The 17,017-nt window shown below is 35.2% G+C and overlaps 1 long non-coding RNA gene across 2 annotated transcripts in view; it reads left to right on the forward strand.

Annotated features, from left to right (window-relative positions):
- LOC118970314 (uncharacterized) overlaps positions 1-17,017 on the forward strand; it is a 396,329-nt gene that overhangs the window by 11,721 nt on the left and 367,591 nt on the right. For both annotated transcript variants that reach the window (XR_012121541.1, XR_012121542.1), the window contains exon 2: positions 7,099-7,196. This is a non-coding gene — a long non-coding RNA (uncharacterized lncRNA). The remainder of the gene's footprint in view (positions 1-7,098; positions 7,197-17,017) is intronic.

Below are 17,017 nucleotides of genomic sequence, written 5' to 3' on the forward strand. Positions count from 1 at the left end.
TAAACCCTTTCACCTCGTTATCCATGGGATAGTTGTGATCAGGTAACATCTGGGTGCATATATGATAGTGAACAGGAAGACATTGTAGAAAATATTATTTTTTAAATATCTAGAATGTGATTAAGATCTCATAAGAAAGGTGCACATCAAGAAAGTGAATGTGAACAAGGACGTCTGCATTAGAGTTGGTGAAAGATTAAGAACTTTGAGATGAAGTTCCAGTTTTGGCCTAGTTTGCAGAATGCTTTTAACTAAGTTCTAGCACCTTCATTCCCTTTACTATGTGGTATGTCATGATAGTTCCCATGGACTGTTGATGCTTTTAATCTATCAGCCAGAGCCAAAAAATTGGAAATTTTCTATATGTGGAAATATTTACCTTTAGATCTTGAGAAAGAGTTCTTGTCCTAAAGGAGCAGAGGATCAGGAGGTGCAAGGCAAAGGGCTGCAGCACCAAGGTATTGATTTCCAATTCACCAAAGAACAGACATTTTACATGAATGTAAGGAGCAAAAATGTCCTCTGCAGAGAAGTGTGAGCCCAGATATGTAGCTTAAAAATAAGGCCGTGTCCTCATCTGTGGCATGGATACTAGAGAGTCCTAATGTGTTCACAGTTTAGGGGACAAGACAACAAGATCTGTCGGGAATGTTTATGTTGAATTGTTTCAATCCTCTCAGTAAAGAAAGGGAATTAGCATCATCTGCTGAAGAATAAGGGTTAGGATTCTAGAAGTTCGTGGGATTTACAAGAGAGATCTGGACTAGATCTGGGAGAAGCAAGCTAGGGAGGCTTATTATATATTAATGACAAGACTGCCTATGGATAGGCTAGGGCTAAAGAACCCCTACACAGTCTTACACAAATTTTTCAAATAAAGGCTCCTTCCACCTTCTTACTACCAGCAAAATCCAGATCCCTTGGAGAATACTGCGTAAGTGGGCTTCTCATGTTCCCCTTCACTTAGCATCATGCGACCAGGAGGAGCAAGCATAGAAAAGCCCAGTATTCTGGCTGTCCCTTAATCATTTATTCTCACAATCAGCAAACTGTCGAGCGGCTATTAGTCTAGGTGCTCTGCGTTTAGGTGCTGGGAATGAAACCGCGAACAACACAGAGAGAGTCTGTCTTGTGGAACTATCTGGTCTTTATTTTAACTCGTTGGTGAAAAATACCTCCTTTGAAACTTAGGCCATATGTAAAAATACTCTTTCTTGTTGCTGTCGTTTACCAAATTACCCATTTGTTGAAGGTTTGGATGTCTGCCCTTTGAATCTAGGTTATAGTGTGAGGAAAGGTGAGCATTCTTTGAGCTGTCTCTCTACTTTTCAGGTAATGATTATCCCTGTTCTAAATATTTTTTGTTTTGTGCACCATTTCATACAACTGAAAAGATTTGTTGGATATCACAATCTTGCTCTGGGACAGCTTAACCTGTTCAGTGAATTTAACAATGAATGTAATGCCCATGTTCTTGATTTGATCCTTGCCTCAAGGCTGAATTTTAATCAGCATTTGTTGCTCACTTGTATATTTTACTCTTTGGGATGGAAAAGCTGCTTTCTTTAATCCTGTAAGGCCCCAGATTCCTGGACTTATTCCCTTTTATTCTTGTTTGTACATTGGCCAGTTCTTTTCTGAGCTCACCTCTTTCTTGAATTATCTTGCTGCGGTAGTTTAGTTAGGGGCACTGATGTAACAAAGTACTACAAACTGGATGATGTAGACAACAAAAATGTATTGACTCACAGTTCTGGAGGCTACAAGTCAAAGATCAAGTTGTTGGCAGGGCTGGCTCCTTCTGAGGGATGTGAGGACAATCTGTTCCATGCCTCTTTCCCAGCTTCTGGTGCTTGGTTGGCTATTCCTGGTGCTCTTGGCTCGGAGATGTATCACCCAGTCTCTCCATCTCCATATGGTGTTCTCCCTGTGTATATGTCTCTTTGTCTAAATTTCTCCCTTTTTATTTTGATGCAATTATATTGGATTATGGTTCATCCTAATGGCTTCATTTTAACTCAATTACCTATATCTCCATAGAAAGTCACATTCTGGGGTACTGGGGTTAGGACTCCAACATATCATTTTTGGGGGTGGGAGGGGGGATACAATTTAACCCACAACATTTGCCAAACACACCAAGAGCAACTAAGACATCCTACTCACTTTCCATTTTCTAATGTTTTTTCCTAGGGCTACAAGTTCATGTAGTACATGATCTGTCTAACAAGTTGTTACAAGCAATAGTGTTACCAAATGTTAGTAAATAGTTTTAACCTCTTACACATTTTATCACCACCCAAAGACAGGTTTCTAAGCCAATACCATATTTTCTTTCATATTCCAATCTGTGATTCTGGAGACACAGATTAGTACAATATTCACAATAGTTGCCTATGGAGGCCAGAGGAACATTTGCAATATCAGACACCTCATATTACTCTTAAATTTGTAAATAGATCCATTTGTGCACTTGCCATTTCCCTGCAGATGTCAGAGGAGGCCCTTTCTCCATGTCCCCAATTCTCAATGCTTTCTTCACTATATGAATTCCTTTCTAATTCATTTGGTCCCGGTCCCAACAGATTAGGTCATTTATGGCTCCTTTTTTTTTTCTATATTTATCCTTGACCCACAATCCATTCCTTGAGTTCTCCTCTCCCCTTTACCCTCAGTAGTGTTTCCTCCTATTATTTTGTTCTATTGGCCCTAAAAATGTCAGAACCAAACAATATCCAATCATTCCAGTCCCCCTCTGATAGTAGCACATTAGCACTTATGTAGGAAACTAAGAATCCTTACAACTTCATGGTGTCTAATCCAACCATGTTCTCAACACTGCTAGTGAATCCTCCAGGCATTTTCTCTCTTCCATTATCCCTCCCATATGCACACAGGACTCCTCTTAAAATATAATCTTGTATTTCTAAACTTGACCACACCAAAAAAATTAATAAATAAAATCCAGTGAGTAACTCCACAACATTTACTGTCAGCTACAACATTCTTTCCATATGTACCCATTTGTTCCCTTCTCCCTTTTGCTTCAATACCTGCCTCTTGCTCAATTTCATTCTTTGCCAATGTGTTCTATCTCTTCCACCTCTTCAGCAGCCTTACTCTCCAATAAATGCCTCCTCTTTATCCTCGATTTTTAACTCTCATTCTTGACTGCCTCTTTCACCTGAGAGTACTAGTTTGTTTAAGTTTGTCTCTATCTTTAAAATCATCCTTGGACCTCTTTGCAAATATCGTCATAATGTTTTTCTTATGAGCTGCTTTCCCTGCCTGATCTCTTCTCCCCTACACTAAAACTCACAAGACAGTCTTTGGAGTCTTTTGCTTTCTGGGGATTGATAAATCTCACAGTTAAGAATAAAAGACACCCAGCATCTCATATTTTAAGTTCAGAGAACCATAAGGTTGGGACCATGTCTTACTTGGTAAAACACCACTGTATGAGTAACAGACTATTATCATGTTAGGATGTAAAATGATTAAGATATCACATTCTGAGTATCAGACAGTTCATATGGTTTTCAACGTAACTTTGTGTCTCGTGTGATGCCTCTCTTAACACCAACATTCAGGGATTTACATTCCATTTGTTGACACTTCTTGAAATTTTCACACTATCCCTTATTTTGACAGTCGTTCAGTTGCATTTGAAATGCAAACTGAGATTTTTCCAGCTTATTTTGGTAAAAATGTATTGTGTTTTCATGAAGCAAATATTAAATATTCCTATATAAACTTTGACTGTAAAGTGTTTTATCAGGAGATTCACACATCAAGAAGTTTGGTTATTAAAATTTAAATGATGTTTTGTCAGGAACATATTAACCAGGGAGACATTCTGTGGAGCCTCCTAGAACAGTTTCATTGTTACTACTAGCTGTACAGTATTCTATTTGCATATTTGTTCATAATTTTAACTTCTATTTAGCCTTTCTCTTTTTGATAGTCATTTAGATTGCTTCCAGTCCTTTTCTGTTATAAGCAATTATGCAATTAATGTTTTTGTGTATGTATCATTTCATGGATGAGCAAGGACACTTGTAGCATAAATACCTACTAGTTTTATTCCTGGTCAGGTCCTTATAAATGTTGCTAATTGATCTTCATGAGATGTACCAATTTACCTGCCTACTAACAATGTAGGAAAGTGGTAGTTTCCCCACATGTGCATGATGACAGTGTTGGCAGACTTTTTTTTTTCCTAACCTGGAAAGTTAAAAATTACCTCTGATTGCAGTTCAAATTTGTATTTTATTTGTTTATTTTATTTATTTGTAAAATTACTATGAATGAGGTTTAAGATATTTTCATGTTGATTCAATCTGGAAGTGTCTGAAAATTACCTGGGATGTTTAAATACTTTAAACTGAATGTAATAATGAAATGATTGCATTTGACCCTACCATCCTGCTTCTTGTATTCTATTTGTCCCATCTATTCCCTTTGTTACTTTTTCCTCTTTTCCTGACTTCTTTTTGATTGAGCATTTTTTGAATTCTATTATATCTGCATTATTTTCTTATTAGCTAAACTCTGTTTTATTACATTAGTTGTTGCTCCAGGGTTTGAAACATGCATCTTTAACTTAGGAGTTTACTTTCAGGTAATATTAACCATTTCACCTATAATGTAAGAAACAACAGTGTACTTCTGATCACCTCTATTCTTTTGTGTTGTTGTTGTCATATACTTTACATCTACATGTTATAAATTCCACAATACATTATTATAATTTTTGCCTTAAACAGTTATCTTTTAAAGAAAAATTTTAAAGTGTGACAAAGCTTTAGATTTATCTTTTTTTACCATTTATGTACTCTTCATTCTCTTGCATAGATCCAGGTTTCCATCTGGTATTATTTTTCTTTTGTCTGAAAAAATTTAAGATTCTTTTAATATGGATATCCTGGTGATAAATTCTCTTAACATTTGCATATCTTTAATTAAAATGTTTATTTTGCCTTTATTCTGAAGGATATTTTTACTGGATGTAAAATTCTAGATTGACAGGTTTCTCCCTTTCTTTTGGCAGTTTAAGGATGTTTCATTCTCCTCTGGTTTGCACAGTTATGCATAGTCTTCAGTTATTTGTTTCTCTGTTCATCACATATTTTTCTTCGTTTTTAGAAATTTATTTCTGATATGCTCAGCTTGCTCCTATCTTTGAAATTGTCTCAAAGACTTTCTTTTCTCATTGTAAGTGTTTTGCTTTGAATACTTAAGCATAGCTACAATAGCTGTTTTAACACTCTTGTGTGCTAGTTCCACCATCTCTGTCATTTCTGAATATCTATTTTTTAACACTTTTGTTTATGGGTCACATTTTTCTGCTTTGTGGTATGCCCAGTAATTTTGTGTGAAATGCTGGTCATTTTGTGGTTTACATTGTTGAGTGTCTTTATTTTATTGTCTTCCTTTTACTATTAGGCTGTATTTCAACAGATGGTTAGTTTACTTTCAGATCCATTTGATATCTTTGAGGTCCTTTTCAAAACTGGCATAATGAATCTAGAATAATAATTCTAGGTCTCCAGCTGCTGTTGTTTCATTTCCTTTTGGTTTTCAGCAATTTGTTTCTATTTCCTTTTATGCTCTTTAATTTTTTTATTGAATGGCAAAAATTGCAAATGAAAATATTTTAGAGATGATTCGAGGATCTGAATACTATTCCTTCCTTTAGAGAAGATTTACAGTTGCTTCTGACAGGCTAGTCTGTTTCAGTCTAGGCTACTCAATGTAGTCTGGAAATGAACTAGTTTCAAGTATAGATTCCAATGTATATAAAGGCTAATCCACTTCCAGTTTGGCTTTAAGATATAATCTTTCATGTGACCTAAGTGGCTGGCATGTTTATTAGAGCTCCTCCTTCTTGATCGGCCTTCAGGTACAATTTTTGTCTATCTCCAGTAAACTGACTAAAGTTTTGCCTTATTTCTTAGGATCTTTTATGGGCTGAATTGTGTCCTTCCAAATTTCTATATTGAGATCCTAATCTCCAATATCTCAGAATGTGACTGTATTAGGAGATAAAGCTTTTAAAGGGGGGTAATTTATTAAAATGAGGTCATTATGATGGGCCCTAATACAATATGACTTGTGAGAAGAGGAGATTTCAACAAAGACTTGCACAGAGGGAAGAACATGTGAAGACACAGTCAGAAGACAGCAGTCTACAAGCCAAACAATGAGAAAAGCCGCAGAAGAAACCAATATTGCGATACCTTGATCTTGGACTTCTAGCCTCCAGTATTGTGAGAAAATAAATTTCTGTTGTTTAAGCAACCCAGATGGAGGTACTTTGTTCTGGCAGTCCTAGCAAACTGATACAGGATCCTAGTTGTAACTTTCTGCTTGGCATCTTGTATTGTCAGCTCCATGTTATTTGTGAATTAGCAAATGCCTAGAAGTTAATCACGTAGTTAAATGTTGGGTTCATCTTAATACACTTCCATTTCCGTGAATGTTGGATTCTCAAGTCTTGATGGTCTTGTTAAATTCTAGGGTTTTTTTTCTCCAGTCCTTTGAGGCTACATAAAGTTCTGCTCAGTTTCTCAGCCTCATAGCCGCGCCTTTTTGCTTAATTCTCAGATGCTGGTCCCTATACTGATTGTGAATAAGCAAACGCATTCAGAGGGAGAATGGAGCAGAACATGGGTTTATCTCAGTACACTTCTTGGCTCTTGGATAGCTTTACCTCTCAAAAGCTCTGGCTTCCTTGATAGTTTCAAATGCTTTCAAACAGATGTTGTTTTTATTTTATCCAAGTTTTCTAGTTCTTTTTTCTTTTTGTAGAGCGTTTTGGTTTGATACAAGCATGTCTATCAAAGCTGTAAGTGGAAGTACTTTTATATTAATCTTGAACCTAGGCATTTTGTTAAATTGTCTTGTTTGAAATAGCTTTTGATTGAATCTTGTGTCCCTCCAAAATTAATATGCTGAAACTTAATCCCCAGAGTGATGATATTTGAAGGTGTGGATTTGGGGAAGTGATTATGCCATGAGGGTGGAGTGTGCATGAATGGGATTATTTCATTAATAAAAGATTCCAGAGAGTTCTCTTGCCTCTAATTCCATATGAAGACACAGTGAGAAGACAGCACCTATGAACCTGGAGATGGGATCTCATCAGATACTAAATCTGCCGGCACCTTGATCTTGGACTTCAACCCTCCAGAACTGTGAGAAATCAATTTCTGTTGCTTAAAAGCCACCCAATATTCTGTTATAGCAGCCTGAACTGATTAAGACAATAAGTAAAATATCTGTTTTTAATAGCACTGATTATTATTGTAAAGTCTGAGGTCAGCCTAATTTTTCCCCTTTGTTTTAGATATGGGAAAGGATGTGATACAAGGTGCAACAACATAAAGTGATTTCAGTAAGACTGAGCATGTTTCTCTGTCTCATACGTCAGTCTGGCTGGTCTAAGTTACCAGAGAAAAGAATACTTTGCTGATTCTTAATCCAGGGAGCAATTTCTTCTATCTTCTTGTTCCACCATCCCCTAGGACATTGTTCTCACCCCCTAGTTTGAAGGTGGGAAACTGGCTCATCTACATTCCAGCTTGCAAAACAGAAAAAGGCAAAATTCAGACAAACAGCTTTTCTTTAAATTGCAGATGACTTTGCACACTTTAGTGCATCTCCAATTGTCCAGAACTTATTCATGTAGCCACCCTAACTGCAAAGAAAGTTAGGAAACACAGTGTCTAGTTGGGTGATTATATAGCCAGAGGTAAAAGAAATGTAGGGGAACCAAGTAGGAGTCTGCCATAAACTTGTAGGTTACTTACTCATTTTGCCTGAATGCACAAAGTTTTTTGTTTTCTTTTCATCTTTGAAGTCCAATACTACCACTAGGATATGTTTTAGTGTTGATCGTATTGAAGGACATTTTGTTTTTAGTTTTTGATATGAATTGCTATTTCAAAGTATAGAGTTAAGTCTTTTCGTTTTCAAAATAATGTCTTTATTTTTTTTCTCTTGTGTTGATCCTTTTCTTGTGTTGAGGGAACTCATGTAATTCACACCTTTCATTTTGCTTGATTTTCTCAATCCTGTTCTTCTGTGTGTGTGATTTCAGTGGTGGCCCTTTGTGCTACATAATGTGGCCTTGATTTCTTAGATGAATTAATTTTTTTCTCCTGTTTATTTCTTAAGCCTGCCAACTCATGCTTCATCTCCTCCATTTCTCTGCTTTGAGTTCTTTGATTCATTAGGTGCCTTCTATTCATGACCATATATTTGGTCATGATTTTTATTTGGTCTGTGGCCATTTTTTCTGGTGTGTGTTCATCACCTGCCACTTGTTTCTCCGCACATTTTTCTTCCTTTTCCTGAAAGTAGCTTTGCATAGATACTTGGTTGGTTCTTTTTTGCTTATTACTTTTGTGAATAAGGTGAATTCTCCCAGTTATTTGTGAGAGGTTCCTTCAGGTGAGACTAGAGCAGTGTTCCAGACAAGCAGTAACTTTCTTTGGTACAGACTGAGGCTCTTAATGGCTCAGTGGGGTGTGTGTGTGTGTGTGAGAGAGAGAGAGAGAGAGAGAGAGAGAGAGAGAACTCTCCAGGCTAATGAAATCAGCAATTTATGGACCGGTCATAATACAATATATATTTCCTTTACCCTTCCAAAATGACATTTCTTCTCTAAAAATGAGTGTTTCCTTGTTTTGTTTAGTCCCACTTCCTCTGCCTTTTCTGTGGGGTCCAGTGAAACTCCCTCTAAAGACCCAGGCATCCTGTTCCCACTGTTTCAGAAGAGATTTGTGGTTTTGCCCCTTGTATTGTGCCACACGCTCTGGATAAGTGTGCTTTGCCCGATTAGTTTGAGATGGCCAGCACAGACATCCCATCAGGGGTTTCCCTGCTTCTGGCAGGTCTGTCTCAAATATTATAGTTCAAGGTTACAGGTGCCTTCTGGCTTTATCAAAATCATTCTCTTTCTTTTCATTGTCGGCAATGATTTGAATTTTTAGAAAACACTGGGTAGAGTCTTTTGTCTGGTACTTTATAATCAGGTACTGTGAATATCCATTTAGAGACATCCATTATTTTGTTAGGATTCATTCCTTTAAGTGGTGTACTTCGAAAAGTTTAAGAATTCCAATCTGCTTTTCAACACAACTATAGATATCTATAGTCTTCCACTAGTATATGACAGTTTAAACCTTCATTTTCCCCTCGTTCAAAGAAATCAGCTTTTCTGGACCAGTCATAATTCAAGATCAGTTTCCCTCACCTTTCCACAATGACACATGCTTCTCTAAAAATGTGTGTTTCCTTGTTTCGTCCCACCCCCTCTTCCTATTCTATGGGGTTCAGTGAAGCCCATGGTTATACTAGTAACTACTGGTAACTAGTTACTAGTACATATATACAGCTTTGCCTGTTTGATGTTGTAACATGGTATATCTCTTAAGTTTTATCTTTTTAATTATTAGGTGGAAAATAATTATATCTTTTTGGAAAATTTTCCATTACTGTCCATTAGTGATTTTTGTCTTCTTTTGGTGCCTTTGTCAACAACTCTTTATGGGTTGATATGAGCTTTTTCTTAAAGGTATATATTTTTCTTAGTCATTTGCATATTTTGGTTCTATTTTTTAATGTAATCTTTTATCAAATATATTTTTATAGCAAGTTTAATATTTTCCCTTATACCTTAGGTGTCATTTTTTTTCTACATCAAGTTTATACATTAATACGTACATTCCCTTAGTGCTATAGATCTTATTTTTATATTTAAATCTATAATAAGTCTGGAATTTGTTTTGAATATGGTATAAAGTTTTAATCTAGCCTACTTTCCCCACAACTTGTAGTCATGTGCTCCATCACCATTTACAGATTAATTTATTTTCCTATTGATTTAAGATACCACTATTAGCTCATTAATCTTATGCTTATTCAGAAACAGTTCTAAACTCTAAATTTTATTCTACTGTTTGCTTATTTTTACAGCTATACTACAATAATTTTATGTACTGATATGTTTTATTTTCTAGGAGGACAATATCCTATCATTACTGTAATTTTCAAAATCTCTTACTTAGTTGCATGTATTATCCTCCCAAATGAAATTTGGTTATCATTTGTTGAGTTTCCAAAAAAAAAATCTGCAAACCCACTGGGACTTCTCTGAGTTCATTTATTTGGGAAGAATTGACATCTTGATAATATTAAGTCTTCTTAGCCAGTAATATGATACAGCTCTCCATTTAGACAAGTTTTCCTTATGTCCTTCAATAACAATATTGTGGTTTTCTTCACAGAGATTCTGCACATTTCTCATGAGTTTAACTCTTAGGTGATATATAATGTTTTGCTATTGGGAATGTAATTTATCTCTAATTCATTATTACTGGAATGTAGGAAAATATTGAGCATCATTTATTTTGTAATTACTACTCTACTAGTCTTTCTTATAAATCTAGTTGCTTTTCAGATTATTCTTTTGAGATTTATACCTAGACAATGATGCCATCTACAAATAATGTTAGTTTTCTTCCTCTTTTCCAGTGTTTGCATTTTTTAATTTGCTTTCTTACCCAATTGCATTGGCAAACTTTTCCAGAACAATGTTGGTTAATAGAACTTGCAGGTGTACTTTACTTGTTCTTGATTATAATAGGAATACATATATTCTTTTACTGTGAAAGTGGCTTTTTTGTAGAACATGTGTGATTGGGTCTATTAAAATATTTTTGTTTTCCCATCCAACAATCACTATCCTTTAATTGTTGTGTGGATCATTTATCATGAGTGTGAATACTGATGGCTGCACTTAAGTGTACCTTCACTTATAATTGCTTTTTGGTTGTCCCCTCTGGTTTTGTTACTTTGTTTCCTTTTCCTACCTTCCTTTTTTGGTCATTCATTTTATTAGCTCGTTTTCTGTAGCTCTCTGTTTTTTTTTTTTTTTTAGTTCTTGCTTTAGAGATTATGATATACACAACTAAGTTAATATCTGTCCAGTTTAAACAAAATGCAGAAGCAAAATTTGGAGCCACAGAGTGTTGTGGGCAAAATAATGAAATTAATCTAATTGTATTTTAATAAAATAATTTTGTTGCTCTGTTAAGAATAGACTCTAGGGGTACAAAGGCTAAAATATGGAGTCTATTGCAAATATAGGACAAAATATAAGGGGTTTCCTTCTATTACTATTTTGCTGTGAGAAGGTGTTTGTGTTGTCAAATACTTTTTCTGCTTCTTCTGGGATAATTATTGAGGTAATCATTTTATTCTGTTATTATGGTGAATGGTACTGATTTTTTTCTCAATGCTAAACCAACCTTGCATTCCTGGGGTAAACCTCACATGGTGATGAGGTTTTATCCTTGTTATGACTTTATTAAATTAAAATCTCTTAAGTGTAACACAGGGTGCCAGATGGTGAGCCATAGTTCAACAAGCATTCACAAGAGAACTTGAAATAGAAAAGATTTTACTTACAGGTCCTGGAGGAAGTACACAGGGAGGTTAAGGCAGGGTTCAGGCCAAGGAGACATGATCTGGGGCACATGTCTTTAGTATGGCCCATGACAGGTAGAGTGCTTTGGGGTTTCCACACTAAGACTGGATTGGTAAATTCAAACCAAAAAAATGTGTGGTTTTGATAAACTCCAAGGGGGTTTTATCTAAAGGATACACAAGGCCTGGGAGGCTGAGGAGACTGTTGATCACAAGGGCTATTGGGGAAGTCATATGAGGCACTTACATTTGTTTGTGATTCTGTGGGCTGTTATCTGGGGCATGGGCTTATATGAGGGGGCTTGTGTCAGTTTAAGGTCCCCATAGGCTGGTTGGCCAAACAAAATGGATCCAGAGGCAGCAATGCCATGAGTAGCTTAAGCTCTTCACAATGTGTTTTATATATATTTAGATTTAACATGTTAAAACTTTGTTAAAGAATTTTGAGGCTAAGTTCATGAGGCATATGGATTCCTAATATTCTTGTTTGCAAGGCTCTTGTCCGGTTTGGGTGTTAAGGTTATGCTGGTCCCATTTAAAGAATTAAAAAGTATTCCATCCTCTTCTATATTCTGAAAGATCCTATGTGAGACTGCTATTATTCTTTGTTAGAGGTTTGATGAAATTCACCAGTGAAGCAATATGGACTTGTTTATTTTATATGAAGGATTTAAATGATAAATTCAATAACTATTACAAATAAATGGGTATTCTTGTTTTTTTTCCTGAAAGTTTTTGTAATCTATATCTTTCAAGGAATTTTCCCAGTTTTCCTAAGTGGCTGAATTAATTGGATTTATCTGTTAGTAATATTCCCTTATAAGTTTTTAAATATTTCTGTTTGATGTGCCCGCTTCCACTCCAGACACTCTTTCTTTTTCTTTCCCTCTTTCTCTCTTTTTTCCTCTTCTTTTTTGATCATTCTTGGCAAGATATTATCAACTTTATTAAACATTTCAAAGAATTAGATTGTGTTTTATTGATTTTTCTCTACTGGTTGAATGTTTTCTGTTTTATTGATTTCTGCTATGTGTTTATTAATTCTCTACATTTTCATACTTTGAGTTTAATTTGCTCTTCCTTTTCTATAGTTTTAAGGTATAAGCTTACATAACTAATTTTCAACCTTTCTTTTTAAAAAATATAAGCTAGTAAAGCTATAAATTTCCTTCTAAAAACTACTTTAGATGCTTCCCATAATTTTTGGTATGTTTTGTTCGCATTATCATTTATTTCAAAGTGTTTTCAAATTCCCCCTGTGCTTTTTTTCTTTGATTTTGGCTCATTTAGTACTGTGTTGCTTACTTTCTAGATATTTGAGGAATTTTTCCAGGTATCTTTTTGTTATTTATTTTTAATTTAGTTTCTTTGTTTATTTCTACTTTAGTATGATTTCAATCCTTCCAAATCATTCATTTGTGTTTATGCTGGACATATAATCTATATTGATGAATGTGCCACGAGTACGATGAATAATTGTTTGAATGTCGTGTTCTATAAATGTCAATTAGATCATGTTAGTTGATAATGGTAGTTTAAGTTATCTATGACTATATAACAGTGTCCCCCAACAGTGGCTTAGAACACCAACATATATTTGTTTCAAAACTCTGCTATTTCAGCAATACTTAGTGGAAACTGTTTATCTGTGCTCCATTCAGCATTAGCCTTGGCATTTGAAAGGCAGGCTCCACTCAGTGTCCACTAGTTGGGGATGGTTTGAAGGATGGAAGCTGGTGTCATCTAAAACTACTTAAATGTCTCTCTCTATTTTTTTTTTTTTTGAGCGGGCCCAATCTCTCTCTATTTTAATGTGGTCTCAATGTGAGTGGTCTCTGCAGTATAGTGGCTCAGGGAAGCTGTCGGTTTACAGCAACTAAATTGCATTTGTGAGAGAGGAATAATGTCAGGTAGAAGTTGTATTGCCTTTTTCGACCTAGCCTTGGAAGTCACAGCTCACTTCTGCAATGATCTGTTTGTAGTGGTGGTCACAGAATACTGTCTTTCCTGTCAGAGAGTCAGTAGACTCACACCTCTTGGATGTGGCAGGTTCTAGCATAGCATGTAAGGCTATAAGTATTGCTGAGGATAGGTTTGGAAAATAAATTTATTAAGTATTGTTCAAATTGTTTTCTATATTGTCAACTTTTTTTCTTTGTTCTACTAGTTTTTGCTTCATTTACTTCGCAACTTTGCTGTTTTTATTGGTTGCATACACATTCAGATAGTTATGTCTTCCTGAAAAATTATTCCATATGTGTTGCAAACTCCACAAACATTATTATCTTTTCTTTAAATAATCAGGTTTTTAAAGAAACTGAAAAGTGAGAAAGTTATTTATATTTGGCTGTGTATTTTTTGGCATTCTTCATTCCTTACAGATTTAAATTTCTGTCTGATATTTTCCTCAAGCCTGAGGTATAGTTCTACTTATGAATTCCTCAGATTTCCTTTGATTTCAAAGGATGCTTTTGCTGGACATAGAATTATAGATTGACAATATTTTCCTTTAAGTGATTTAAAGATGTCATTTTAATGTCACCTGGCATTCACTGTTTCTGAAGATAAGTGAGCAGTCATTCTTTTTTATCTATTTTTAATGAACCTTTTTCCTCTGGTCCCTTTTAAGATTTTCTCTTAAGCTTTGGTGTTCAGCAATTTAACTGTGAGGTGGCTAGATGTGGTTTTCTTATGCTTATCTGGCTAGAATTAATTGAACCTTTTGGAAAATTTGTCACCATTGTCTCTTTAATTTCTTTTTGTTCCAATATCTTTTTCCTCTTCTAGAATTCCAATTCATATTTGTTGAACAACTTGATATTTTCCACAGGCCATGGAGGCTGTATTCATTTTTTTTCTTCTTTGTGTGCTTGGGTTTAGTTTCTTTTGTCCAGTCTTCAAAAAATCTTTTCTTTTGCCATGAACAGTTAATTGTTAAGCCTATGCAGTGAGTTTTTCATTTCCAGTAGTTCTTATCAATTCTAGAATTTCCATTTCTTTTTTCTCCAAATTTGTATGTCTCTTTTTATATTCTGCATCTATTCATTCAATACAGCCATCTTTCTCTTTAAGTTCTTGGACATATCTGCAATAGTTATTTTAAAGTCTTTGTCAGTTAATTCCAACATTAGTGCCATCTCTGAGCATCTCTGGTTTGGATCTTCATGTGTTTTTCCTGCTTCTTTAAGTTTAGTGATTTTTTATTGTATGCTAGACATACACGATCCAGTGTTGTTGAAAAATCTGATGAGATTTTGTCTGAGATTGTCTCTTCCATTAAATGGTGTTGAAGTTTGTTTTGGTTGACAATAAGTTTGTTTTGGCTGGCAGGAAATTTACTTGATCAGCTTGAACCAATTGGTTTTTTTTGTTATCATTAATCTACAATTACATGAAGAACATTATGTTTACTAGGCTCCCCCCTTCACCAAGTCCCCCCAACATACCCCTTCACAGTTACTGTCCATCAGTGTAGTAAGATGCTGTAAAATCACTACTTGTCTTCTCTGTGTTGCACAGCCCTCCCCGTGCACCCCCTGTGCCCAAATGATTTTTAAAACTTTGTTTGGGTAGGTCTAAAATAGATAGAGTAAGTCTTTACCTCAGATGGTACCTCTCTAGGGTCCCAAGTACATTCCTGGGGTATTCAGCCAAGTCTCTTCATTTGGCTAGTCAAAACATGAACATCTCTCAGTATTGTGAGAACTTTGGACACTACATTAATTTTATGGCACTTGAGTAGTTTCCTATAAGATCTCTTAGAATCTTACTGTGTGCATGAACAGCTCAGTATTCATCCAGAGACTAAAGGGAATCTCTGTGCAAATATATGGGGATATTATTCTATGTAGCCCTCCCTTCTCTGGTACATTCCCTCACAAATTTCACTTTTGCTTTTTCTACTCAGCAGGATTTCTGCTCTCTATTTGTGATCCTTTCTCTGTGCTGCTATTCGTAAAAAGCACCCAGGCAGAAAGCCAGAGAGAATATAAAATTCACTTCAGGCATTTTTGTTGCTCTCAAGAATAGCACCTGCATTATTTTTTCCAATGCCTAAAGAATTTCATTTACTTTTGCTCAATTTTTAAAAATCCAGGTATAATTGACTGCATTATATTAGTTTCAGGTGTGCAGCATAATGATTTGATATTTGTATATTGTGAAATGATTGTTATTCAGTTTTTGAGTTGTTTAATGTGGGATGCTATGATGCTAATTACATCATCATAGCAAAAATTAAATGTCTAGGCATGTCAAATTTCAGATGTCTGTTAGGAAGTCAGATAGTAAAATGTGGTAACCAACTGAATGCATGAATTTGGAGTTCAAGAATGAAGTTTGTGCTGGAGTCATAAATTTGGTATTCATCAGCATATATACTGTATATCAAGTTTTGAAGTAAATGAGATATCTTAGAGTTGGTATACATTGAAAGGATATAGAAGGACCGAGCCTTCAGGCAACTTTAAAATATCAGAAGGATGAGGAAGAATCGATAAATTCAGAAATATCTAATGGGTAGGAGCAAAACTTGTGGAGTGGGATGACCTGAAACCAAGTGAAGAATATATTTCAAGAAGGAGGTAATGATAACTGTGTCAACCAGTGCTGATTAGACAAGTAAGATAAGAATGTGAACTGACCATTGGATTTATCAAGCACTGGGGTCATAATGACCTTGACACCAGAAGTTCCAATGGATTGGTGGAGATGAAAGCATGACTGAAGAGGATTCAAATTAGATATGGGGGAAAGATTAGTAACAGAATATGGATACCTTATAGAATTAAGAATATAAAAATTATAAGGAAAGGATTGTCAATATAGATAGTAAGTAAAATGATACAGTAATTACTTGTCCTTGAATGTTTAATAGAACTTTACTCGGAAACACCTGAGCTACTTTAGATAGAGGGGTAATTCCAGGCATATTCTGGTAAGTGTTCAACAACCAGCTCTCTGAAAGGAAAAAGCCCTGATTTGTAGCCTTTGCCAATTTTTGTGATGTAAATACTCCTATCATGGGAAATTTAAAGCTACCAATGTGATGTTACTGAACACGGAATTGGGAAGAGATACACATGAACCATGTTCAAGAGCTCAGCATGTCACTGGGTGCCTGGTCATCATTTTCAATTTATTATATGATTATTGGTCTATTAAGATTTTTATTTTAATTATTATTGAATTAATATTAACAATTTATATTTTCCTGAAAAGCTATCTATTTCATTTATGTCTTATTAGATTGTCACTGGCAATGGTGAAAATATAATGAAGGCTGTGATTAGGAATCACAAATATGCAACATTTTGTTTATGCCCTTCATTTATGTGAAAATAAAGTAATTATAACATAGTACAATATAAAAGAAATCCTTGCTAAAGGTAGAAATATGATGCTCTACTTCATAACCGTTCCATCAGAAACAAACTACATGATATCAGGAAGTATAGGTATGGAAATGTCTTTTCATGTGCTTATATAAGATGTACAAACAAGATAGAATAAAACCTTCTACATA

The sequence above is a fragment of the Manis javanica genome, chromosome 10 (assembly GCF_040802235.1).
Source record: "Manis javanica isolate MJ-LG chromosome 10, MJ_LKY, whole genome shotgun sequence".
NCBI lineage: Eukaryota > Metazoa > Chordata > Mammalia > Pholidota > Manidae > Manis > Manis javanica.